The sequence below is a fragment of the Meriones unguiculatus genome, chromosome 3, assembly GCF_030254825.1.
Source record: "Meriones unguiculatus strain TT.TT164.6M chromosome 3, Bangor_MerUng_6.1, whole genome shotgun sequence".
Taxonomy (NCBI): Eukaryota; Metazoa; Chordata; class Mammalia; order Rodentia; family Muridae; genus Meriones; species Meriones unguiculatus.
In genome coordinates this window covers 30421198-30447382 of record NC_083351.1, presented here as the reverse complement: position 1 = coordinate 30447382, position 26185 = coordinate 30421198, and the positions used below count along the sequence as shown (strand labels likewise).

At 48.4% G+C, this 26185-nt stretch overlaps 2 pseudogenes; both read left to right on the top strand.

Moving 5' to 3' along the window:
- Positions 1 to 473: 473 nt before the first annotated feature.
- Positions 474 to 809, top strand: LOC110547448 (cytochrome b-c1 complex subunit 7-like; annotated as a pseudogene).
- Positions 810 to 1165: 356 nt separating this feature from the next.
- On the top strand, positions 1166 to 1281 carry LOC132653369 (small nucleolar RNA SNORA17; annotated as a pseudogene).
- The last annotated feature ends 24904 nt before the right edge of the window (positions 1282 to 26185 follow it).

Here is a 26185-nt window from a genome sequence, read left to right as displayed (position 1 = left end):
TCCATCCCTTTCGTCTGTACGAGTGACCCCCACACACTTCTCTCAGGAGGGTTCTAGCCTTGTCCTTCATTTGGGTGATGAAGGAAACTGGAGGCACAGAGAAAAATTAATGTTCTCACTGTCGTAGTCACGATTCTGTCACTGTGAAGAGACACTATGACCAAGGTGACCCTTATGGATAAAAAGCATTTAATTGGGGCCTTGCTTACAGTTTCAGAGGTTAAGTCCACTGCCATCATGGTGGCACACGTGGCCTGGAGCAGTAGCTGACACGCTTCCTCCAACAAGGTAACACTTAATAACCTTCTAATCCCTTCACAGAGATCCTGGTGACTAAGCATGCAAAACACTTGAGCCTACGGAGGCCACCCTCGTTGAAACCACTGCATTCACTAAGCCACATAGTAAGAACATGGTAACATTATAATTCAAGCCTGATACTTCTTTTAAAATCCGATCCTGCTCAGGTCAAAATGGTGGGCAGGCCTGCTGTTGCAGTGTCAAGCAAGTGGCTGGATGGTTTTCGAAAATGGTGTTATAATGGTGCAGGATTCAATAAACTGGGGTTAACGTGAGATGATACAACGTTTGAAACTGAAGATGTAAAAGAAGCCATAAGAAGGCTTCCCGGGGACCTTTATAACGGCAGAATGTTTCGCGTTAAGAGAGCCCTGGACCTGAATATGAGGCATCAGATCTTGCCTAAGGAGCAGTGGACAAAATGTGAGGAGGACAAATTCTGCCTTGAACCCTATCTGAAAGAGGTTATTCGGGAAAGAAAAGAGAGAGAAGAATGGGCAGAGAAGTGATCTCGTCGTTGAGATCTGTGGGTGAGCCTGGTCTCAGCATATTTTCATGACATTATTTCAATCTGAATCACAATTTAAGAGTTATTGGCTCTGCAGATGCCTCATTTTAAATAAATGTCTACTGTAAAAAAAAATCTGATCTCAATCATAGTTGTTATATATATAAAGATAAAATTTATAATAATAAAAATAATAACAGCAAGCTGGGCATGGTGGCACATGCCCTTAATCCCAGCACTTGGGGGGCAGAGGCAGGCAGATCTCTGAGTTTGAAGCCAGCCTGGTCTGGGAGTTCGAGTTCCGGGAGGGCCAGGGCTACACAAAGAAACCCTATCTTGAAAAACACAACAAAAGACATTGCTCCTAGAAGCATTGCAGGTGTGGCTGCTGTGTCTCATGTGCGTTGGTGGGTGGCAGAGAAGAGAGAGGCGATCTGACCAGTGGACATCTGAATGATTAGTAGCCTAACACCTCCTGAACAAAGGCAAGCCTGAGATGCCCACCAGTTCAGTGCCAGGGGGCCCAGACAGGGAGCCAGCCTAGGATGAATACCAGTCCAGTGCTGTTCGGACCTGGACTAGCTCCCAGGGTGGGGGAGTGATCTGGAGACTCAAAGAACACTGCCTAGGACCGTGGGTCCGGTCAGAAGTAAGCCCAAGACAGACATCCCTTGAGTGGGGGCATGCAGGCCTCGGTGAGGAGTGAGCTGGAGATGACCACCAGTCCAGCACTGTGGGTCCTAGACAGGAAACTAGTCTCAGACAACAACCCTCCAGTTCTGCCTCTCTTCCCTTCTCCACTACTTATTTGCTTCTCTCAGTGGTGCCCAGGGTCTCTGAGTGTCTGGGGTCCTCTCAGGAGTGGTCTCAGGAGTGCTATGCCTGGGAATAGGTCATCTCAGCCATGGTCTGCCCCTCCCCCCCCAGCCACCCTTCCCTGGTGGAGAAATGGAAGAGAAAGAGGAACAGAGGGATGGGGGCACAATGAAGAGAAACAGAACTGGAGATTCGAGAGTAGTGAGGAACAGCCTAATGTGAGTAGCCGATGATGCGACCTGGGACCAGTTGGGGTCCTGGCCTGTGCTGCCACTGTGGGCCACGTTTGGGACTGTGGCCCTGCAGAAGCAAGGGTTTGTGATAACCAAAGCCCAGGCAAACGTCTGTGGTCTGGTCTGCCACCTGGGTGTCTAAGGGCTGTGCTTACCCCTCATGGACAAGCTGGCCCTGCAGGTGTGAGAGCAGGAGAGATGACTCTGCCCCTAGCCAGCTACAGCACTCTGGAGAGTGGACCCCACACATTGCCCTGAAAGTACAGTAGATCTGGCCCTAGTTGCAGGACTTTGGGGTGAGCAGGCCCTGAGAGTGTGACTGTGAGAGAGATAGCCCTGATACTCATCTCCCCTTCAGTGGCATGGATGAGAGATTCCCTCCTTCCCCTTCGTCACCTGCAGCAGGAAGGAGACTTGGCCCTGGAGTCATGAGAGCAGGAGAGCTGTCCCTGCTCCCTCACTTGCTACAGCACTCTGGAGAGAAGGCCCTAACCTTGCCTGGGAAGCACAGTAGACACGACCCTGGTGGCAAGGACATGAGTGAGGCAGCCTGAGGCTATGAGCATGGGAGAGCTGGCCCCACACCTTGTCTGCCACAATTTATCCCCACAATTTGTGTGTAGTCAAGGATGAGGGAGAGATACCCTCCTCCATCCTCTCCCCTTGCCACTTACTATAGGCAGGAGAACTGGCCCTGGGGTCATGAAAGCAGGAGAGCTGTCCCTGCCCCTCATCTGTTGTAACACTCAGGACAGCAGGTCCTGCACCTTGCCTGGGCAGCACAGTAAAGCTGGCCTAGGAAGATGGGAGGTGCAGGTGAGCCTGCCCGAGGCCGTAAGTGTGGGAGAGGCAGCCCTGCTTCTTGTCTTCTGTGTGGTGGTGGGGACAAGGAAGAGATGACCTCCTCCCCTCCTTTGACCTTCACCACCTATGGAGGTGGGAGAGATGGTCCCAGGATCATGAGAGTGAGAGAACTGGCCCATCTCCTCACCTGCCGCCCCACTCAGGAGAGGGGCCTGCACCTGGCCTGGGCAGCACAATAGAGCTGGCCCTGGGAGCATGAGCTCAGATGAGCCAGCCCTGAAGGTATGAGAGTTGGAGAGTTGGCTCTGACCCTTGCTGGCTGCAACATTGGATGGGCCACCCAGGGCAGGACAAGAGAGCTCACCCAGGTGATGTGGGTGTGGGAGAGTAGGCAGGCTGATCAGCTCAGATACCTCTCAGCGCCAGATCCAGGGCTTTGAGTTGTCCCACCCCAACATCTACCCCATCCATGAACAGCTGGAGTGCACAAAGGGGCTGGTCCTACAGACCCCAAACTACAGCATCCCCATGACACAGAGCAGCAACAGGATATCTGAGAGGAGACCAGTATGGGTAGAGCAGCAGAAGCCAGAGGCCTCGTGTCAGAACAACAGCTCATTGGAATAAGCATTTGTAAGCAAAAAAGTACGGACAAACGAGAACACTGTGGGAGACACCACAGTGTCCACAATGAGATTTTTTTTTCTTTGTTGGGGGTAGGCTGCAAGGATAGAAGGTGGGTACAAAAGGAAGGGGAGATGAGTGAGACTGGGGTGCACAATGTAAAATTCACAAAGAACCAGTTAAGAAGTAAATAAATAAATAATAAATAAATAAACAGATCAAAGACGTGTGCTACCACTAAAAAATAAAAGTGGTAATAAATAATAGCAAAAACCTCTAGAATCCTCTGACAGTGGCATCAACAATATAGGACAAAAATACCAGGCCCTCATTCCCCCTAGAAAAGTAAGCAGCAGATTGACTAGAAATAGCATGGGGGGGGGGGGGGGTTGAAGCCATTAGGGACTTAAAAAAAACAAAAACAAGCTGACGCTCAATCAAGAAAATGCAAGAGCTTTCTATTCTTTTCTTTTATTTTTTTTATATTTGCTTTTGGTTGTTGTTGTTGGTTTTAACCAGGTTCTCTCTACATATCTCTGGTTGTCCTGAAACTCAGTGTGTAGACCAGGCTGGCCTCAAACTCATAGAGACCAATCTGTCTCTGACTCTTGATTGCTGGGATTCAAGATGTATGCCACCACTGCCAGCTATATTTGTTTATTTTTCCTTTATGTGTACGAATATTTTGCCTACATGCCTGTATGCATACCACATGTGTGCCTGTAGAATTCCTTGGATTACATACAGTTGTGAGCTGCCATGTGGGTGCTGGGAATCGAACCCAGTCCTCTGCAAGAGCAGCAAGTGCTCTTACTGTTGAACCAGCTCTCCAGCCCCAAAGCAGCACTTTTTAAGCAGTAGGAGATTTCAGGACATTTTCATATATCTTTGCCTATAAGATCTTTCTGGCATAGCATAATTTGGAAGCAGCCAAATCCTCCACTTCCTGAGAGAGGGAGAGAGAAGAGGAAGTGAATACTATTTTCAGTATTCCGGTTTGTCTGAATATCACCGAAGGAACTGATTTTTGTCCTGTGTGACCCAGAGGTCAGACAGCAGCAGCAGTGTCGTTTGGATGTCGGGTGGCTAAAAGCAGTGACAGATGCACTGCTGTCCGTGGCTGGGGGTGGCCTGAGGCTCCGGATGGAAAACAACAAAGCTCCCACCGCTCTGAGAAAAACGAGGTGAGGCCCTTAGATAAAGCAAGATCTGTTGGGACTGGGCATGGAAACTCCACGGTTCAGAGGATTCACACAATCGTGGGGAACGGGAGTTCAGCTCCCATCGCCTGTGTAACTGAGCCAGGTGCCCTGCACACACATGTAACACATGTAAACCTCCTGCGGACACAGGAGGCTTCATGGGGCTTTACAGCTCACATCCTACCCGAGAAAAAACGATCCCCAGGGATACAGAGAGGGGCTGCCTCAAAAAGCGTAGTCAGAGAGTAACAGGAGGATACCCGCTGCCCTCTCCTCTCCGTTAAGACTAAGAACAAGACAAGGATGCCAGCTTTCAGCACCTTAGTATAGTACCAGAGGTCCTAGCCGGAGCAATTAGGCAAGAAAAGCAAAGGTAACTGTCTTAGTCAGGGTTGTATTGCTGTGAAGAGACACCAGGACCACAACAAAGCATTTGATCGGGAGTTGCTGACAGATTCAGAGGTTTAGTCCATTATTGCCATGGGAGGGAGCACGTGATACACAGACGGCCGTGGAGCTGGAGAAGCAGCTGGGAGTTCTACACCTGAATCTGCAGGCAGCAGGAAGAGAGAGAGACACTGGGCCTGACTTGGGTTTTTGAAACCTAGAAGCCTACCGCCAGGGACACTCGTCCCCCAACCTAGCCACACCTACAAACAAGGCCACACCCCTTAGTCCTTCTCAAGTAGTGCCACTCCGTGATGATTAAGCATTCAAATATAAGAGCTGATGGGGACCATTCTTATTCAAACCACTGCAGTCTCCGTATTGGAAAAGAAGAGGCAAGATTATCTCCATTAACAAGCAACATGAGCGCTAGAGAGATGGTTTAGCAGGTAAGAGCATATTCTGCTTGCAGGGAGGTTCACAGATGCCTGCCACTCCAGCTTCAGGCGATCTGACGCCCTCTTCAGGCCCCCACATGCACCTGCACTCATGTGCACATTCCTGCACCCGGACAGTCGTGCATGTGCATACTTAAAAATAGTAAAAATAAATCTCTTTAAAAAAAAAAAAAGCAGGCAACACAATCTTTTATGGAAAACTCTGTTACACACACAAAAAAAAATGCTAAAAATAATAAATGAATTCAGCAAAGTGACAGGATCCAAAACCAACACACAGCAATCAGTTGTGTTCCTATGGGCTAACAACGAACAATCCAAAAGGGAAGTTAAGGGGAAACACGCCTTTTCCACAGAATCACAAAGAAGGAAAATGCTTGGGGAAGAAGTTAACCATGGATGTGAAAGATGTGCGTCGTGAAACAGCATTGCTGCAGGACTCAGTGGCATTCCTATGTAGAAACACTCTGTGTTCACAGGGTAGGAGACAAAATGTTAACCTGTCAATACTAAATCTTAAAAAAAAAAAAAAAGCGGAGGGTTGGCTGGAAACTTGGCTCCACGGTTAAGAGGACTCGGGTTCCGGTCCCAGCATCCACACGGTGGCTCACATCTCCTTCTGACCTCTAGAAGTGTGTACTGCACAAAACGTGGTCACGCATACACGCAGCCAAAAAGACTCACACACATATAAATAAACATGTCTTTTCTTGAAGATGTCAACACTATAGAAAGCAATATACAGGTTCTATATAATTTTTATACAAACAGTCGTTTTACAGAAATGGAAAAAATCCATCTCAAAAACAAATGAATTCTCAGGGGGCCCTGAATAACCACAACACTGAGAGTCAAAAACACTGAGGGTACCACACTTCATGATTTCAAAACTCACACAAAGCTTCAGTTATCAAAACAGTGCTGGGTTGGTGTGCAGACAGACCTATGCACCATTGAGCGGATCAGAAATAGCAAAAATAAATCCCTGGAGATGTGATCAAATGATTACACAAATTTCAACAAGAGGATCGAGACTCTTCAACAATGCTGATGAAAGAGCTGAGCATCTGTGTGTGGAAGAGTGAAATTAAACCTTATGTTACAAGAACCGACTCAAAGTGGATCAGAGACTAAACATAAGACCTGAAACAGTGAGACCCTTAGGGGAAACAAAGGAAGTGGGGGAACGTTGTGGCTCAGGCTTCCTGTTTGGCACTGACACCACAGTCGACAAAGAAAGAAACAGATGCATCAGACTACCCCAAACTTCACAATAGCTGCCCATAAGGTGACACAAACGACGGAGAGAAAGACAGCCACAGAACTAGGAAACATTGACTTGTCATCCACCTGACAAAGGGTTCTATCCAGAAACACAAAGATCCCCGATCATTCAACATTAGAAAATAATAATACAATGACTGGCTCTTTGGTCTCCCCACCCCCGAAGGGAGGAGCAGTCCTGTTAGGCCACAGAGGAGGGCTTTGCAGCCAGTCCTGAAGATACCTGATAAAACAGGGTCAGATGAATGGGGAGGAGGTCCCCCCTATCAGTGGACTTGGAAAGGGGCACGGTGGAGATGAGGGAGGGAGGGAGGGACTGGGAGGGAATGAGGGACACGGCTGGGATACAGAGTTAATAAAATGTAACTGATAAAAAAAATAATAATAATAAAATAAAAAATAAAAATAAATAAAAAAATAAAATAATAATAATGATTAAAGTACAAAATAGTAAGTGGGCCAGCGAGACACTGTCCCGGTAAAGACACTTGGCACCAAGCCTGACAAACTGAGTTCTGTCCCTGAGACACACAGAGTGAAAGGAGAGACCAATTCCTTTAGGTTCTCCTCTGACCTCCATACTTGCACCGTCTGTAATTTCAGCTCTAGCACACCCAGCACCCTCTTCTGGTCCAGAAAGACTGTTGAAGAGAAGTGAAAGGCACATACAAGCTCTCAGGGAGGCAGCCCAGAGACATACCTACCAATCCAGATTGGCTGCCTTAGGCTACCGACCTCACTCAAAACAATCTGGTGCAGAGCCAGAGAGAGCATTTAAGGGCACTGGCTGATTTTCCAGAGGACCTGGCTTCGGTTTCCAGCACCTCCATGGTGGCTCAAAACTATCTGTAACTCTAGTTCCAGGAGATCCGATGCCCTCTTCTGACCTCTCCAGGCACCAGGCCGTCACATGGTATGCGTACACACATGCCAACAAAACACTCAGATACATAAAATAAGTAAATATTTTTTTAAGTAAAACAATAGTCAATACAGCACTTAGCAAAATGGGAATCATAAATCAGCTCTCGGTGAATCAGTCCCTGAGATAACCAAGTCGTTTAATTTGAAAGCCTTCCTTTGAGGAAAACATCCTTGTGTGGAGCACACAGAACTTGGGTTTCGTTGTCTGACAGAGAGGGTTGTGTTTCTAGGGCTTCGCCTCTGGAAATGAATGGGACGTTTATGGCACTGGACAGTCAGTGGCTTTTTTGTGGCTCTGCTTGGCTCAAGGCGCTCCAGTGACATCTGGTGGCAGATTACCTCCATAGCACAAGCGAAGTTTGAAATGCTCTTTAGAAGGCAAGCTGCAAACTCAGTCTGGTGCCTAGACACAGGCACAGACACTTACTCGAATCTCAGGAAATGTCACAGCTGTGAAAGATAGAAACTTGAAAGCCAAATGGGCCAAGGCATAGCTCAGTTGGTAGAGCACCCATCTAGCATTCACAAAGCCCCAGGTTTGATGCCCAGCCCTAGGATAACCAGGCTGTTGCACACCTGCCATCCCAGCATGGAGGCAGAAGGTTCAGGAGTTCAAGGCTGAACTCAGCTATGTGGCAGGTCAAGGCCATGCTGGGGTAAATGACATCCCCCATGTCTCTCCTAATGGCAAATCAATAAACTAGGAGGTAGTAAAGAAACCATCACAAAAGACTCCAGGAACCACCAGCTTGCACAGTGGTCATGGCAACCTCACACAAAAACATTCTCAAGGGCGGTGCCTGGCACCTGGCTATGTTCGTGCTCAGGTTGTTTCCACTCCTGTTGGTATCTCTGTGGCCAGGGATGCTTGCTTTATCTCTAGCCATCTCTCCTCACGTCCACCTGTTTAAATGTGCTCGGTACATTGCTGTTCCCAAATAAGTACATTTATCATTCATGTACCACTCCCTGATTGGTCCTGTCATTTAAGATAACACCCTGAAAAATGCTGGCTCTCACCAGCTTCAGTTAAGGAAATAAGTGATAATGTCATATCTGTTTCCTTTCACTTTCATTGACTTCTAAAGATTTTTTTTTTGTAAACAAACTCTCTCTACATAGCCCTGGCTGTTCTGAAACTCAGTGTGTAGACGAGGTTGGCCTCGGACTCACAGAGATCCTCCTGTCTCCGCCTCCTGAGTACTGGGATTAAAGGTGTGAGTTACCGCACGGTGCTGATTTCTTTTTTTTATGTGTACAAATGTATGACGGGTGTGTAGATGCCCACATGAGCCAGAAGATGGCGTCAGAGTCCTCTGGAATAGCAGGAAGCGTGCTTCTGAGGCACCTCTCCAGCCCCTTTAATAAACTTACTCCTTCATTTGGAACTAGAGTGGCTGCTTAGAATAAAGGCAGGTCGGGGAGGGGCTTATGGGGGGATACAAAGTGAATAAAGTGTAATTAATAAAAAAATAATAATAACTGCCACAAAAAATAATAATAATAAAGGCAGGTCTTCAGGTTTTCCCTTGGGATTAGGAGTACCAGTTCATAAGCTGTTTTCTTCAAGGCAGTTTCAAGGAAAATGGGCTGCGTGTGTTATCCTCCAGCACCTGGCTTCCACCCTTCTGTCTGGAAAATGTGTGATAGGGACAGAATGCAATGTTCTCACAACTGAGCAGGGAGCAGCAGAAAGCATTCAGAACTCTGTGGCCTTTGGAAGGGCGAAGCCATTGTCCCAGCCCTCCACAGACTATTTCTGGACACCATCTAGGAAGGAAAAAATGTTAACCCGTGTAACTCTCTGTCGTTTGAGATTTCTGTTACTGCCCCAGAGTTTGTCTTAGCTGGTACAATCCAAGCAAAGCAACCCTGGGCAACTCCAGGCTTTCATCTGGTGACCCATTCCTATAAGACTTTGACATGAACAACCAGACTGACTTTCTCCGAGAGGAAAGATAGAGAGTGAGTGAAATAGCCTGAACAAATTTCCCTCTTAGCCATGCTCGCTCTTTCCCTGAGAGGAGAAAGGAGTAAGTAGGCAAGAGAAGACAACATTTTTCTCCTCAAAATTACCCCCACAGGGACACAATGAGGAGCAGGGTCTGCCCAGTGCCTGAATTCCACTTCCATTCCTTCTGTCCTGTGAACCCTTATCTCATCAACCGTCCAGTCTTCCTGATGGCTCCTTCTTAATCTACTCCATTTAGCCACTTCTTTTTTATTTTTAATTTTGCCTACAAGTATTTTGCCCTCATGTATGTTGGTGCATATAGTGCCTGAGGAGGCCAGAAGAGGGCATCAGATTCTCTGAAGCTGGAGTTACAATGGTTGTGAGCTGTTGTGTGGGTGCTAGGAATTGAACTTGGGTCCTCTCCAAACCAGCCAATGCTCTTACCCACTGAGCCATCTCTCCTAAGCTACCTCTTTCTTTCTCTGTTGTCCCTGTTTCATGCTGGGAAGATGAAGGTATAGGTTTCAGATTAGCAGCCTAGGCTTTGAAACCACTCAGCTAGATTGGGAAGCCAGCTCCTGAGCCAGAACCTTTGAGACCTTGAGCAAATTACTCTTGATGTAAGCCTCCATTTTATAAAATGAAGATAACCCCTCATAAAGTAAATGATGAGTGGTCATGTGGGCTCACTTTATCTATCTGTCTGTCTGTCTGTCTATCTATCTATCTATCTATCTATCTATCTTGACCAAAGCAGAAACAATACACCTTGCAAGTTAATGGGAGACCAAAACAATAAAAATATACCTTGCAAGTTAATGGTTCTTTTACGACAATTAAGACAGTAAAGAATAAGTTTCTGTTTATCCTATGCAGGTTAAGGTTTCTGTCTGTATATGAAGGTGTATATGAAGTCAGAACACTCACATACATAAAATAAATAAATCTTTAAAGAGAAAGAAAGAAAGAAAGAAAGAAAGAAAGAAAGAAAGAAAGAAAGAAAGAAAGAAAGAAAGAAAGAAGTGTGTGTGTGTGTGTGTGTGTGTGTGTGTGTGTGTGTATACAGCAGGGACAATATGGCTCTTCTCCAGAAGTACAAAGATGATTCACCACAGGTGCCACACAAGCCGGCAACCCCATACTACCAGCTCCCAAGAAGTTCAGGCCACACCAACAAGCCCCGCCCCCAACAGTAGGCCAAGCAAAGGAGAGGGAGGCCAGATAGGCCGGTGGCCCTGGGACCTGGGAGCTCGGGTAAAGTCCCCTTTTCTGTTGACTGAAAAGAGAAAAGAAACAGTGTGGGGGCTGGAGAGATGGCTCAGAGGTTAAGAGCACTGCTTGCTCTTCCAGAGGTCATGAGTTCAATTCCCAGCAACCACATGGTGGCTCACAACCATCTATAATGAGATCTAGGGCCCTCTTCTGGTGTCCAGATGTACATGCAGGCAGAACATCGTATACATAATGAAATAAATAAATAAATAAATAAATAAATAAATAAATAAATCTTAAAAAAAAAAAAAAGAAACAGTGTGGTGCTGACGCAAAACCAGGACTGGAATAGCCAATAGGGTGTGATCTAGTGTCAGAAACCGGCCCACACGGCTACAGTCGCCCGGTTTTTGGACAAAGATGTTAAAAAAACATACACCTGAGAAAAGAGCCTTTTCAGTGAATTGTGCTGGGGACTTTGGCTGCCCTCGTATGGATTAGATCTATAACTCTCATGCTGCATAAAAATCTATTTAAACAGCTCAAAGAGCTTCACATAAGACACGAAACATCGAGAAGGAATGTTAGGATAGAGCCCAGACAAGCTTTCTGGAAAGGACCCCAAGAGCTGCGGAGCTAACCCCAAGAACTGATGAACAAAATTACACAAAATTGCAAACCCTCTGCACAGTGCTGCCAGCCAGCAGAGTAAAGACACATGAGAGAGAGACAGCTCTACGTCCACACAGATATCCGTACCTCCCGTGCATGAGAATCTCAAAATGGGATCTGACTCGGTTAGCCTGAGTGCAACCCTAACACCACATAAACCAGGAGGCCGCACGCCTCCTAGCCAAGCACTCTGGAAGTGGAGACAGGAGGATGAGCAGTTCACCATCATGCTCAGCTATGTAGGAGTTTGGGGCCAACTTGGAACTCTGTCTCAAAAAAAAAGAAAAAGAAAAAAACTTAAAAACTAAATGCTAGAATAATACTAATAATAAAGATAGATGATAGATAGATAGATAGATAGATAGATAGATAGATAGATAGATGAATAAATAAATGGGCAAACAAAATGGACAGAGTGTTCTCAGAAGAAGAAGGGAGCAATAATGGCCAACAAATATTTGGAAAGTGTTCAGCATTCTCAGCCATCAGGGAACTGTAAGTCAAAGCTACATTGAGATTCCAGCTCCACTCAAAATGGTCACTGCGCTGGTTAATTTTGTGTCAGCTTGACCCACGCTAGAATTACTTGGGAAAAAGGAACCTCAGTTGTGAAAATGTTCCCACTAGATTGACCTGTGATAAATTTTCTCGGTTGATTATTGCTGTGAAGCGTCCAGCCCACTGTGGGTGGGACCATCCCTAGGCTGATGGTCCTGAGTTCTATAAAAAAAAAAAAAAAACAAAAGGCAGACTGAGCAAGCCATGAGGAGCAAGTCAGTAAGCAGCACTCCTCCGAGGCTTCTGCATCAGCTTCAGCCTCCAGGTTTCTCTGTCCTGTCTGATCTGAGTTCCTGTCCTGACTTCTCTGTGTGAACTGTGACTAGGGATATGTTACCCAAATAAACCCTTTCTTCCCTCAAGCTGCTTTTGATCATGGAAGTTCCTCACAGCCACAGTACTCCTGATGAAGATAGCTGTCATTAGGAGGACAAATAGACACTACAGAGACAGCCAAGCAGTCTTGCAGAGGACAAGGGTTCAGTTCCCATGTGGTGGCTCACAACAAACTACAACTCCACTTCCAGGAGTTCTCGCGGCCTCCACAATTACCTGAACACATATGGCATGCATTCACACAGACACGTGCAGATACATACAAGTGAAAATAAAATCAAACTTCAAAGAAAGAAATCAAATAACAAATACTTGAAAGGATTCAGGAAAGGGAAATCCACCTACATCACTGGTGAGGGTGTAAACTAGGTAGCCACACAGAAATCAGCACGGCGCTTCCTCAAAAATGAAAAAAAAAAAAAAAAAAAAAAAAAAAAACTACTGTGCAAGCCAGCTACCCCACTCCTGGGAATATATAGAAAGGATTCTAAGCCAGCATACCTCAGAAATACCTGCACATCCGTGTTCTGATTATGTCTAACAATAGATGAATGGATAAAGAAAATGGGCATATATTCACAATAGAGCATTATTCAGTCTTAAAGAAGAATTAAACTGGGGCTGGGGCTGGAGAGATGGCTCAGTGGTTAAGAACACTGGCTGCTTTTCCAAAGGACCAGGGTTTGATTCCCAGCATCCACACAAAGCCATCTGTAACTCTGCTATCAGAATTCACAGTCAATTCTGGCATCCTCGGGCACCAGACACACTTATGCTGCACAGACGAACATATAGGCAAACACTTGTACACACACAATAGTAGAGTAAATTTCAAAGTAAGAATGAAATGTTAGCACCTCCAGGAAAGCATGCAAGCAGAGGTCAGAGCGCAGCCTGCGGGAGTCGGCTTTCTCTTTCCAGGTAGTGGGTCCTGGAGACCACACTCAGGCCACCAGGCTTGTCCCAGGTGCTTTCATCCCCAAGTCATCTCATCAACGGCCTGAAGACTTTAATTCTAACAGAGTGTCTGTGTTAGTCAGCTTCCCACCTTTCCATCACAGTGACGAATTCCTGAGAGAAGCAATTTACAAGCAGAAAGGGGCGGGGGGAGTTATAAAACTTCATCAGACATTTAAAAGGTCGAGAAGAATGCTTAACTACACCGTGTTCACAGACTGGAAGGCTCAACATTATCAAAATGGTACGGTCCCCCAACTTAGTCTATAAGTTCAAGACGAATCCAGTTAGGATTCCAACCGTCTCGTTTGATGCAGAGCTTTCCAGTCTCACTCAAGGAATCAGTGGGAGATTCCCCTTCCAGAATTCCTGGAAAGCAGCTACGACCACAAATGCTGACTAACCACAAATGCTGACTTCGGTTAGAACTTCAGGGACCTGGACAGAATGTTGCAAGTCCAGAGCCAAATTATCGTGGAACATCTTTAGCCCTCCTAATGGCCATTTATCACCGTCTTCTGTGTGCGACCTGACATCTTTGTTGCCATTAGAGAAATCCTTTGGTTGTACAGAGCCGAAGGCCCCTAGCTTCCACTAACCAAAAGTCTAAGAATTCCAGTCGGAGATGGCTGGATTCTCCCACCTGGCTGTCGCCCGCCTGGTGTTCCCTGCAGTGTATCTGAGAAGTGTCTTGATCTGCACCTTTCTTTGTTCTCTTCCTATAGAGCTTCATGGCACGGTTACATACGCCGACCATGGAAACATGAACCTATGTTCCCAGGCCATAATAGTCCTTCAGACTCCGTCCCATCTCTTGTTTTCCTCTGAGGTGAGGGCTGCTTCTTTTAACAGAGCAAAGCAACTGGCATTGCCAAGATACTCATAACCAGGAAACACCTAGTCGGGACTGGAGCGATGTCTCGGGGATCAAGAACGCTGGCTGCTCTTCCGGAGGACCTGGGGTTGATTCCCAGCGCCCACATGAAGGTTCACGATTGTCTGTAGCTCCAGTTTCAATCTGTCTCCTTCTTCTGGCCTCAGCAGGCACACCTGTGGTGCAGACATGCACGTAAACAAAATACCCAGGCACATGCAAAATAAAGTCAAATTAAAAAATAATAATAATAAGTTAAGGAAAAAAAATATTTTTAGAAAAGCAAAAAGGAAACAGTTAGCAATAAGTGAAGAACATCATATGAAATACCTTGGGCCTACCTTGGGTTTTGCCCAGACCTTTTTCTAACCCGTCATCAGGATTTCCTAACAGTGCCATGAGATTAGGCAAACTGGCTGGCAGTTTGGTAGAAACCAGCTGCACAGCCACAACCACACAGGAGCTGCCCTGAGGAAGGAGCTGGCGTACCAGGTCAGCGGGAGGAAGTTTGCGGAGAGTGACTAGTCACTCACTCAAAGGAAGTCTTTGTATTGTGTTTCCTCTTTACACTTTTCACATCCTCAGTTCAGGGAAGAAAGCAGAACTCAGCCAGGCGTGGTGGCCCGTGGTGGCCTGTGGTGGCCCGTGGGGCACACAGTGCAATCCCAGTGCGTGGGAGGTAGAGGCAGGAGGGTCGGCAGTGAAGACTGTAGCTCCAAGCTCTGGGTTGGGAAACGGTCCTCCCACAAGGCGGCTTCTCTCCAGCTCCACAAGCAGCTCCTTCCAGGAGAACATGAGCAACAGTAATGTCCTCCACCACCACCACCACCCATCCTAAAACATCACTGTGAAACTCAACAAGACCTCTTCTTGCTGCTCTTAACAGAAACAGTTCACGGAGGGACCAGGGCGTCACCTGAAGGCTTTTCAAAGGCAACTCTGACATGCCAGAAATGAGCCGAAACCTGTAAGGTTCCCGACAGGGTGGTTCACTAAATCAAAGCAGGAACCTCTGAACAGCAGCAACTTGATGTCAGTCAGGAAAGCCATGCAGTGACACCAACAGAGCTGGCCTCCGTGGTGCAGAGCCCCGTCAAGACTGGGTTCCCCGGGGGTGGGGTGGCGGGCGAGTGGGTGTTCGATGTGTAAGCCTGACCTGATGACCGTGGTTTAGTTCCTAGAAAACAGAGTGGACATACACAGTGTGCACACACAATCAATAAATAAAATTTTCCCCCACAGGGTTTTTCTGTGTAGCCCTGGCTGACCTGGAACTTGCTCTGTAGACCAGGCTGGCCTCGAACTCACAGAGATCCACCTGCCTCTGCCTCCCAAGTGCTGGTATTAAAGGCATGTGCCACTGCCGCCCAGCCAATAAATATAGTTTTAAAAATAGTTTTTTTTCAGGGCTGGAGAGATGCTCAGTGGTTAGAGCACTGACTGCTCTTCCAGGGGACCTGGGTTCAAATCCCAGCCGACAACACTCTCACACAGACAAACATGCTGGCAAAACACCAATGTACATAAAATAAACTCACAGAGATCTGCCTGCCTCTAACTCCCAGAGTGCTGGGGTTACAGGTGTGGGCGTGTGGCCACCGTGCCTGGCTGCAGGGAACTTTTTTATTTATTTTATTTTATGTGCATTAGTGGGAAGGTGTCAGATCCCTTGGAATTGACATTACAGACAGTTAGTGAGGTGCCATGAGGGTGCTAGGAATTGAACCCGGGTCCTTTAGGAAGAGCAGACAGTGCTCTTAACCACTGAGCCATCTCTCCAGCCCCTGCGAGTGACTCTTAAACCTTGGCTTTTAAGTTTTTGAATGGGTGAGTTTAATAGAGCCTTGATAGTACATCTCATATTTTTGTTTTGTTTTGTTTGAGACAAGGTTTCTCTGTGTAGCCCTGGCTGTCCTGGAACTTGCTCTGTAGACCAGGCTGGCCTCGAACTCACAGAGATCCACCTGCTTCTGCCTCCCTGCTGGGATTAAAGGCGCCTGCCATCATGTCCTGCTGTACACATTTAAATCAAGCACTGCTAATATTTCCAGAGCTACTGAAAGCACAGAAAAGCTCAACCTTTGGACTGTATCTGGGGGTAGTTTGTATTTTTTTTCCAGGAGCCAAAAATTCTTGAACTTATGTGGCGCAAACATCAGAACATCAGACAACTCCTGGAAAAGCATCCTAGGTATGAGGCACAGATGTGTAACCGCACAGAACAGGGAGAACATTATGTCTTCTCAGAACAAGAAATCGGCATGATCGGAACACGCCTGAATTCATATTCAGAGAGGAGGCAAGACGTATTACAAGGTTCTCTGCTGCGTCTAGCGAGAACACACCCTCCTTCCACCCTCTGCCTTTGAGGTACTTCTGGCTCATTTCTTCACACCCGCCCTCACTCCGCTGTAAATGCCATTCTGACACTCCGCAGATTTCCTCGGAGCAGATCTCTTGTCTCTGGCACCCTGCTGGGAAAATTCTAGTTCCCTCGGTCTTCCCCAGCCTTCTTGCTCGGTCTCCACTCAAGGATGTCGCCGGCACCGGCTCTCCACAGGTCCTCCTTCCCAAGTGTGGAGCCTTGTCAACCTCCCCTAGTCAAGAAGCATAGACAATCGAAGGATCCGTCCTAGCTGTCTCCCATCTCTGGGAAATCACTCTGGCATTATCGCGTGTTTAACATCTGGAAGCTGTTGTTTCAAGTGTGCCTTCCGGTTTTTTGAGCTGTTTTGGGTGGGAAGATAAGTCTGGCCTCTGTGCCTCACCCTGACACCCCAATAGCCATTCACATTGCTTAGAGTTGTTATTAAACCCTTCACTCCCAGAACGCACAGCGTGGCTTCTGCCTCGACTCAGGACAAACTCGTCCTGAGTTTGGGATGTGTTTGTGGATCTCTTGTGCTGTAAAGTGATGATGGCCTTACTCGTGTCAGGAAAATAGGACGGTGATAGTCCACAGCACGCAGTGGCAGAACCTGCAAACCCTACAGCTAAAGACCTTTGACAAGCAAGGCAGCTACTGTCCTAGGACATCATAGGGGACATAAAGAATGTGAGGGCTGTGGGCTGTGCGGGTTTCCTCCGGGTGTGCTGGAGAACCTAGCAGAAGCCTATGAGAAGGTCAGAATTTCAAACCCCCCACTAAGTGCAGGGACAGAATGCAAGAAAACACGGTGTCTTAAGGGCATGCTTTCTAAAGATAAGGTCCTGCCAGGTGACGCAGGCTGACATCAGATCTACAGCGCCCCTGCCTCAAGGGCTGGGATCGCAGGCGCCTGCCTCGCAAGGAGTTTGTTTCCTGTATTGCAGAGTCCAGATTTCTGAAAAGCCCATCCCGTAATCTGCTCTTGTGATTGACCAAATTACATATAAATTGAGTTCATCTCCTGTTTGGTATTATTGAGATCATATTGTTGGTAAATAAATAAATAAATAAATGATGAGATTTTAATGGGAATGTTGGGTAAACTTCAATCCTTTCCAATCCCCAAATTATACCAGTCGGTGTTTCTTCATCAACAAAAATCAGCCCTTCCACCCACCTGGAGATGTCAGCTAAGGCAGGTGCGGTGGCACAGGCCTTGAATCCTAGCACTGGGGAGGCAGAAGCAGATCTCTGTGAGTTTGAAACTAACCTCTAACTTTGAGACTAACCTGGTCTACACAATGAGTTCCAAGACAGGCAGGCTGGAGAGATGGTTCAGTAGTTAAGAGCATGAGCTGCTCTTCCAATCTGCTCTGGACTGACCAGAGTTCAATCCCAGCAACCACATGGCAGCTCACAGCTGTCTATAAATCCAGGGGACCTGGGCACCCTCACGCAGACAGACATGCAGGCAAAACACCAATGCACATAAAATAAAAATAAATAGATTATTTTTTTAAAGAGAAAAGAAAAAGTCACCCTCTCCCCTCACGACTGGTTCTGAGGTAACCGCCTTGAAGGGACACACTGACTGCTGTTCAGACCCACCCTCATGTCCCAACACCTCCAGACACATAGCAATGCTCAAGTCCTAACAAATCCAAAGAGAAGGACCGGGGGGCGTGCCTGGAAAACAAATACCAGAAGGGACAAACTTCAGACTATCCCAGTTTGTGTCAGAAAAACCCTGGGGAGTATTTATTAGATTCTAAGGGTGTTCTAGCAGGGAGAAAGAAATGCTTTTTTTTTTTTTTTTTACATGATTATTTACTTGTTCGTCTCAAAATCAGACACACACGTGCCATAGCACACAAGTAGAGAAGTTGGAAGACAATTGCAAGCAACTCTTCTCTCCATCCATCGTGTGGGTCCCAGGAATCAAACTCAGACTTGGTCAGGCCGTCAGGCTTGCTCCCCTACCGGCTGAGCCATCTCACCGGTCCAGAAACACAATATTTGACTGTGCTTGGTGTACTGGTGAGATAGAGGAACTTGATACGAGGATGTTAATCTGTAAGAGCTTGCTGAAACCTTCACTAACCAAGGCTCTGAGAACCAGGAATGCACCCAGCAGAGAGTGTTTCCCCGGCAGAGTGAAGAGTATGCCTCCACGTCTCCACCGCTCTCCAGCCCTCTGTCAAAATCTGCCCTTCACGCATGCATAGAGCTGATACTGAACTCCAGGTGCTAACGTCTAATGACTGGACTAGCAAATAATGCCTGACACCTGTTAGACATTTATGCACCCAGAGGCATTCGAGGGAGGGGGTATTCCCCGGTAATGAAGTCACCTACTGTTGTGTGAAAGTTCTCTCTCTCCCGGTTGTATCCCATACTTCAAAGCATCGCTTCCACGGTGAAGGAGTTGGAAAGCGCTAGGTGGCTCTCCCATCCTTTGAGGCACGATGCTAACCCCCGAGGAAGCCACGGGGTGGCAGCATGGTGCCTTGGAAAGTCCCCTGGTTTTAAAAAGGCCAGGGTGACCTTGAGTTTAACTTACTGTGTGGAGAGCAAAAGCGTCCTCAAAAGGTTATGGCGGTTATAAAATGAGAGAACAGACAAGAAAGCTCTTTGAGGTGCGCACGTCTGGGTGACGCCTGCAGCAGTCAGCAAGACGGTGCCATCCATTCCCGTCAGTCGAAAGTAAAACTTGCCCCAGGTAGATTGTAGTGAGTGCAGTAGAACGAACATTAAAATAGTGATAATGTGACAACACCCTTCTAAATACTTGAGGTAGAATGCCGACAGAGCGGCCATCACTTCTGAAGTGAGACCCAAGAGAGCTTGGAATTTACCCGGTGCCGGCCCAGAGCTGTTGGCTGAGAGGCTGAAAGGCTGAACTGGACTCTCCCTAAGTAGAGGCAAATTGCTACCCTACCCTTTCAGGATGTGCCAACACTGTCCAGCAGGAGGCAGCAACTCCCCACGCATGGTCCAGTGCACGGCTCTATGACTTCGGTTTCAGAAATCTAGACTTCAGTCCCCACTGACCAACTTGGATCTTGGATCAGCAACCTCCTCTCTCTAAACTGTGGTTTTCCTATCTGGAATTATGGGACCATAAAACAAAAACAAAAACAAAAAAAAAAAAGGAACTGATCTTCATAAGGCCAGTGATACAATATGGATAAACAACCAAACATTTTCCAAACATTAGTTCTTAGACATCAAAATAATGGGTCTGATCTGATTCAATTCTTACCAGTCCTTCTCACTACAAAAAAAAAAAAAAAGACAAAAATAAATAAATAAATAAATAAATAAATAAATAAAATAGGTTTCCCATTTTTCAGGTGAAGAAACTGAGGCCCAAAGGAGTTCCACAAGACCTGAAGACTCATGAGGCAAGTAGCAGTTTCGCACTGAACCTCTACAGACTCTAGGGTAAGGGAAGTTTGCCTTGAGAAGTTCACCCATAACCCTATGACCCCAAGGCCACAGGAGCAAGTCAGTGGCCAACCTAGGACCTAAAGCGTTTCCAGCCCAGTGGTCCCGCTGTTCCCACAGCCTCAGCCTCATTACTCTGCTTGTACGTGCCTGAGTGGGCTCTCACCTGTGGGTCCTGTTCCCCTGACTGTACTGGGAACGCCCTCAAGGATGGACCACAGCTGTGAGAAAGCGTTTGCAACATCAAACAGGACTCCAAAAGCAGCAGGAACAGATCGCATGGTATGTTCACACACGAAGGCGGTTCAGGCCAGGCTTGGCGGCACATGCCCGAAATTCCAGCCCTCAAGAGGCAGGAGGACTGTGTGCCTGAGGCTGTATAGAGGAAAGGTGTCATTATAGGCAAGTGAGGCTATATAGAGAAACTTCTGTCTCTGTGCCACAAAAACAAAGAGAGGTGGCTCCAGAACGTTTGCTGCTCGGCCATGAGGGCCAGAGTTGGGATTCCAGCACCCATGTTGGGCGGCTCACAACCATCTGGAACCCGACATCCCTGTCTGCCCGCTTCAGGGTATATTTTTACAACTCTTTAGTGATCCGGCTTCTTTGCTACAAGCACGGCAAATAATTCACATGTGTATTGCATTGCTTTCAATTTTTCCACTTAGATTATGACATTAAGAGTCGGGAATCAGCTGGGCACGGTAGCACATCCCTGAAATCCAAGCACTCAGAGAGGCAGACGGGATTGCTGTGAGTTCAAGGCCAGCCTGGTCTACAAAGTGAGTCCAGGACAGCCAGGGCTACACAGAGAAACCCTGTCTCGAAAAACCAACAATAATAATAAAAATAAAGATAGATAGATAGATAGATAGATAGATAGATAGATAGATAGATAGATAGATAGATAGATAGATTAAAAACAAAAGAGTCAAGACTCAGGCTCTGCCCACTTCACTAACTGACTTTATGCAAGCCCTTTAACCACACTGAGGATCCGTTCCTCTGTCTGAGGTACAGGCAGCACAAGCCCTCCCCACTTCCCCCGGAGGCTCACAGTCTCACAGCCTCGCAGCTTCCCCGAGGCCCCAGCCAGACTTCTGGGCCTCTGCTTCGCGTCTCACTGCCCTAAAGACTTCTTCAGCTGGCCACAGCTTGGCTTTTGCCCTCCTCTACAAACAGGATTGCCCAGAAGTCTCCATGTCTCTGGAGCCCACAAAGCTCTCCAGAGTGGGATTCTCTGAGTATTCCCTGCTTTCTTTTTGCACAGAGTCTCTCTGTGTAGCGCTGACCGGCTTGAAAATGCCTAGGTAAACCAGGCTAGCCTCGAACTCACAAGAGATCCACTTGTCTCTGCCTGCAGAGTGCTGGGACTAAAGACGTGCACCACCAAGTCCAGAGGTTTTCCTTGAGACAAACTGAATTACCTGGGTTACGGCCACCAGCGTTCCCCCAGCCTCTCTGCTGGCTTCGCTAATCTAGTGGAAGCATACCTACCCAGGGCCCTTCCCTGTCCCTTTAGTCTCTCTGGATGATGCCACCCAAACCTACACTGCCCAGACCCAAAGGCTCACACTCCCACATCAGCTCCACCTGCCTCTGGAGCCCTGGGCCTGCAGCAAATATAGATGAGGTCCATACTCTGCCAAGCCCACCAGGCTTCCTAGATGTGGCCATCCAGAGCCAAAGCCCATGGCCACTCGATGGGAGTGTCCTTCCCACCTTCCTACATCTCCCAAGGCCTCTGAGGACTCCCCCTTATTCATTCAGAGACATAAGTATGGACCTGCAGACACTCAACTCCAGGGACCTGCTCCCTGCTGGTTCCTGGCTTGACTTCTCCCCTCTGGACTGGTCAAAAATAGAGGTGACGGTGTTTGTTTCTTTGGGGGTGGGGGTTTGGGGTTTGGGTTTTATTTGTTTTAAAGATTCATTTTAAAGATTCATTTAAAGATTCATTCATGTGTTTGTGGATTCAGCATGCCTGTTTGTAAGTGCACCGTGGGTGTGCAGCGCCCAAGGAGGCCAGAAGGAAATGTCACATACACCCTAGAACTGGAGTTTCAGCGGGTTGTGAGCTACCACGTGAGTGCTGGGAAGCAAGTCTGGGCCCTCTGAAAGAGCAGCAGATACTCTTAAACAGATGAGCCATCTCTCTTTGTTTTTGAGACAAATTCTCAATTCTGAAACAAGTTCTCTTGGAGGCCAAAAGCCAAGGATGATCTTGAACTCCTAATCCTACCACCTGCTGGGACGACAGGTGAGTGCCACAATGCACGCTTTTCATCATTACTAAGGTTGAGCACTTCCAATGTACATCTGGCACTGAGGGCTTTACCTAGGCCTCACTTACTTATTCTTCCCAACCACAAGAAAAAAGAACCGTTACTAGCTGAGGCAAGGGAGGCCTAGTACGGAAGTGACTGGATCAGGGTTCTACAGTTAGCCATACAATTCCCAACCGGTCATGCACCCACAATTGGCCCTGACTGCAGAATGACCCACAGGCTAACAGCCTTTCCACCTCCGTGGTCTCCGAGGGCCCTTCTGTGTAGCTCAGAAGCTTTTCCGCTACCATCCCACCTCTGTCTCCCAGCCATAGCCCTCTCCTGCCCACCTAAGCCCATCCTAGCTGGAGAGCTTGTCAAAAGCTTCCCAACCTACAGGCCAGACAAAGCGGCTTTTCTTGCATGTGCCAAAAGAGCCAAAGAGCCATGGTGAGGGACAGACTTGGGGAGACAGTGGATCTGAGCACGTAGAGTGGGTAAGGCCAGATTATGATAAGGAACCTTCTCAATCTGAGAGTATTGGACTCCTTGCTTTCAGGAGGCCCTTGAAACAAAGGTAGAGTCGGCTCAGAGGCCTTTAACATTCACAGAATGAAGGGAATGTCAGGCCTGGGAAGAACTTCAGAGGAAAAAAAGAAATCCCACTCCCTGTGCTTTTCCCCCCAGGGATGCCCACGCCCAGGGAGGGACAGAGGCCTGGCAAACCATCTGGTTCCTGGTGGGAGGAAAGGCTGTGCTCTCCTGCCTGCTGGAGGACCCATCTCAGCAGGTCCCCAGCCTGCAGAGAAAAGAGTAGGAGGGGCCTGGAAAAGCATAAGCTTTGGAGCCTGGCTCTGAGCCTGGCCTGCTCCACTCCAGGAGGCCTCAGTAGTTTTCCACAGCCAGCAGGCCAGCAGCCCAGGCCATGTGCTCCCCTCTCCCCTTGCCCTCCACATTCCTCTGCATATTCAAGCAGCACTGTGGCACCCAGGGTCCTGCTGGGGCAGGAAAAAAAAAAAAAAAAGCAGGAATAGGGGCAGAAACCCAGAGACTCCAAAGACTTCCAGATAAGAGCTTGGCCATTGACACACAGGTCAAGAGAGATCGCAAAGATGTCAGTAGGGTGAAGGGTCCCAGGCCTGCAGGGCTATGTCCATCCATTGCTATGTCCATCCAAAGATATGGCAGGTCCACTCTCAGAGGCACGTATACAAAAGACCACCACAGAAAGGCACATTCCTACCTCCAGAGCACTGCCTCTGCCTCATCTATAACAAACATGAGGCAAGGAATGTGGACAAGTCCTGAGCCATCAGGGAGACAGGAGCTAGCTAGCCAACAGCAGAACTCAGCACTCAGGCAGCACCATTTTTTAGTTCCAGAAGATTCACTGGAATTCCTTATTCTGTTCCCGGGAGCTGGAGTGAATCTTGGCATGCCTCCACCACTGTGGCCCTTTCTTTGGGTCCTGACATTCCAGTTTTCTCCCTATCCATGTGGACAAAGTAGAGAGATGTCTGGAAAGTCCTGTCCTTGATTCCCTCCAAAGCCCTCTCTACTCCTGTCACCTCCACCCTCACCTGGCTGTGTCCCTTCAGCCCTATGGCTGTCACCCAAGGGGTTGGCTGAACACGTTTATGAGATCCATCACACAAAAAGTCCAGGAACAGGACCTTAGGCACAGGAACCCTGTAATCCAGGCTAAGCCATAGCTTCTCTCTAACTGTTGCATGAGCACCTAGGGGCAAAGCCAGCTGTCTAGCTGGCTGCCCACACTTAGTGCCATGCTTGGGGTGGGGGTGGGGAGGACACTGCCTACACAGCCCTCCACCTAAGCTCAACCCTTGGGGCTTCCCATCCCTGATTTATGAACTGGGAGTCAAATGCTACCTAACTCTCAAGGAACTATACAGCTGATCTTGATGCCTAATTTAGCGCACTGGCTTCAACCAAGCAAGGAGCTATAGCCTTTCCTGGCCTCAGTTTCCCTGTCTGGGGAAATGTTAACGCGTTACCTGGAACTTGGTAGCCCTGTCCAGAACAGAGCTCTCTGCCCATCGACTCCCCACCTTTGCACCCACGTGCCCCCAGCCACACCGCTTATTCCCACTGGGCCCTGTCAGCCGGAAGGGATTGGAGGGCCCAGGGGATCAACTGGGTCTGCACAGAGGCCGCCTTGTCCCAGGAAGGGCCGTGCAGTCACGTTGCCCATGCCCACCCTATCTCCACCAAGCCAGGCGGCTTCAAGGGCTTGTACCGGATTTCCTGGCCTGGTGCCCAGCACCCTGAGGGCTGTTTGGGGATGCATGGGGTGGGGACAGCAAGGTCTCTGAGGGAGGTTCCTATGTAGCTATCCCTGACTGCTTCCAACTTTGCGCCTGAGCTAGATTCCCAGCGCCATCTTCGAAGGACGTAGACAGGGCTTTCTAACCCCCTTCCCCCGATCCTGGGCGTCCTGAGATTTTATGGAGGGTTTGCTCCATTAAAGCCTTGGAACTTGAGGAGAGCTCTCTCAGGATGAGCTCATCTGAGAAAGGTCTGGAGAAGCAAGCTGAGGGAGTCAGATTTCAGTGTAGTCAGCTCAGAGCTTTCTTCTGGGGGAGATTGGGTGGCCTTTGGGTCAGGCCATTCTGGGTCTGAGTTAGAAGCTAGCACAGATGGGCCAGGTCCAGATGTTGGGATCTTGCCCCAGGGTGCAGAGTTTGGGTGTTGAGAATCCTCATCTGGATGTGGGGGGTCCTGGCGGCATTTCTGAATCCAGGAAGATGTATCCCACAGAAGCCTATCTGAAGCATCTGGTCCAAGGACTGCCATCTTTTCCCAAGGCTGTGCTTTCTCCCCATCAGGTCATGGTCGCTCTCTGTAGCTTGAGGGTTAGAGCACAATCAGTATATATGATCTGGGGCTGTGAGTTCTCGGGGTGCTCCATGGTCTGGGGTGTGGATCTGCCTTGGATCAGATCCAGGTGTGAGCACACACTCTGAGATAGTGCAGGATCCCTGGACAGGAACGTAGTATCCAGCCCCAGTCCCTACCATGGACTGGAAGACAGACATCGTGGAGAGTCGGTCCCCTGTCCCAGCTCAAGACCCCTCTGCAGCAGCAAAAGCAGAGCACAGGCCAACTCAGTTTGGCATCAGACATTGAAGGCAGACCACATGCTGTAGCTGGGGTCAGTCTTGACATCACTCTGAGCGGGGGCAGCTGCTTCCCAGCCCTTGCTTCAGTTTCCCTTCCCGACAGAATGGAAGCGCCAGCTTTGGTGGTCCCCAGGGGCCCCAGGCCCCCTCTCCCTGGGGGAGAGGAGGTAGTGCAAACATTCATAGGAGCCTGCATGCTCACAGGCTCAGCCACTCACTCCAGCCTGCCCACACCTCCTACCGCAATCTTCCCCCATAGAATGCTCTTGCCTCTCCTTTCCCTCCCCCACCTCTACCCACCCCTCAGGCTCCTTCTGTTCCGAGAAATTTGCACCCACACCTGCATACACCCCACACAGGTGCCTTTTCAGACCACGGTTTCCGCTGCTCTTGCTCTGACATCTCAAGCAGCCCCAGATCCAGCCTGACTTCCCTGGTTCTCTCCGTGGGCTGGGAGCTCTCTGGGATCACGGCTCTATTTACTTCTGGTTCCCACTCTGAGGCCTTATTCTAGACAGCCATGGGACCCCATGCTGGCAGGTGGCCCTTTCAGAAGAATCTCTTTAGTCTCTAATGCCCCGCATGGTGGGGTAGGCGCTAATCGGATTTAGGGGCCTGTCTCCTGAGCACACCAATCCTCCTTTCCAGGCCACTGGACCCATGTGATGGTTAGTCTGAAGTGGCAGGAAGCCCTCGAGGCCATGTGGGCCCTGGGGTGGGGTAGTTGGGAGGGTATCTGCCAGATTCTACTTCTCCTGGTGAGGAACAGACGGAAACCAGAGTCCTCACAGCACAGAAGCCATACAGAGCAGTCACCGCCTCCCTAGGCCTCTCTGGGAAGTTAAGCACCATGTGTGAGC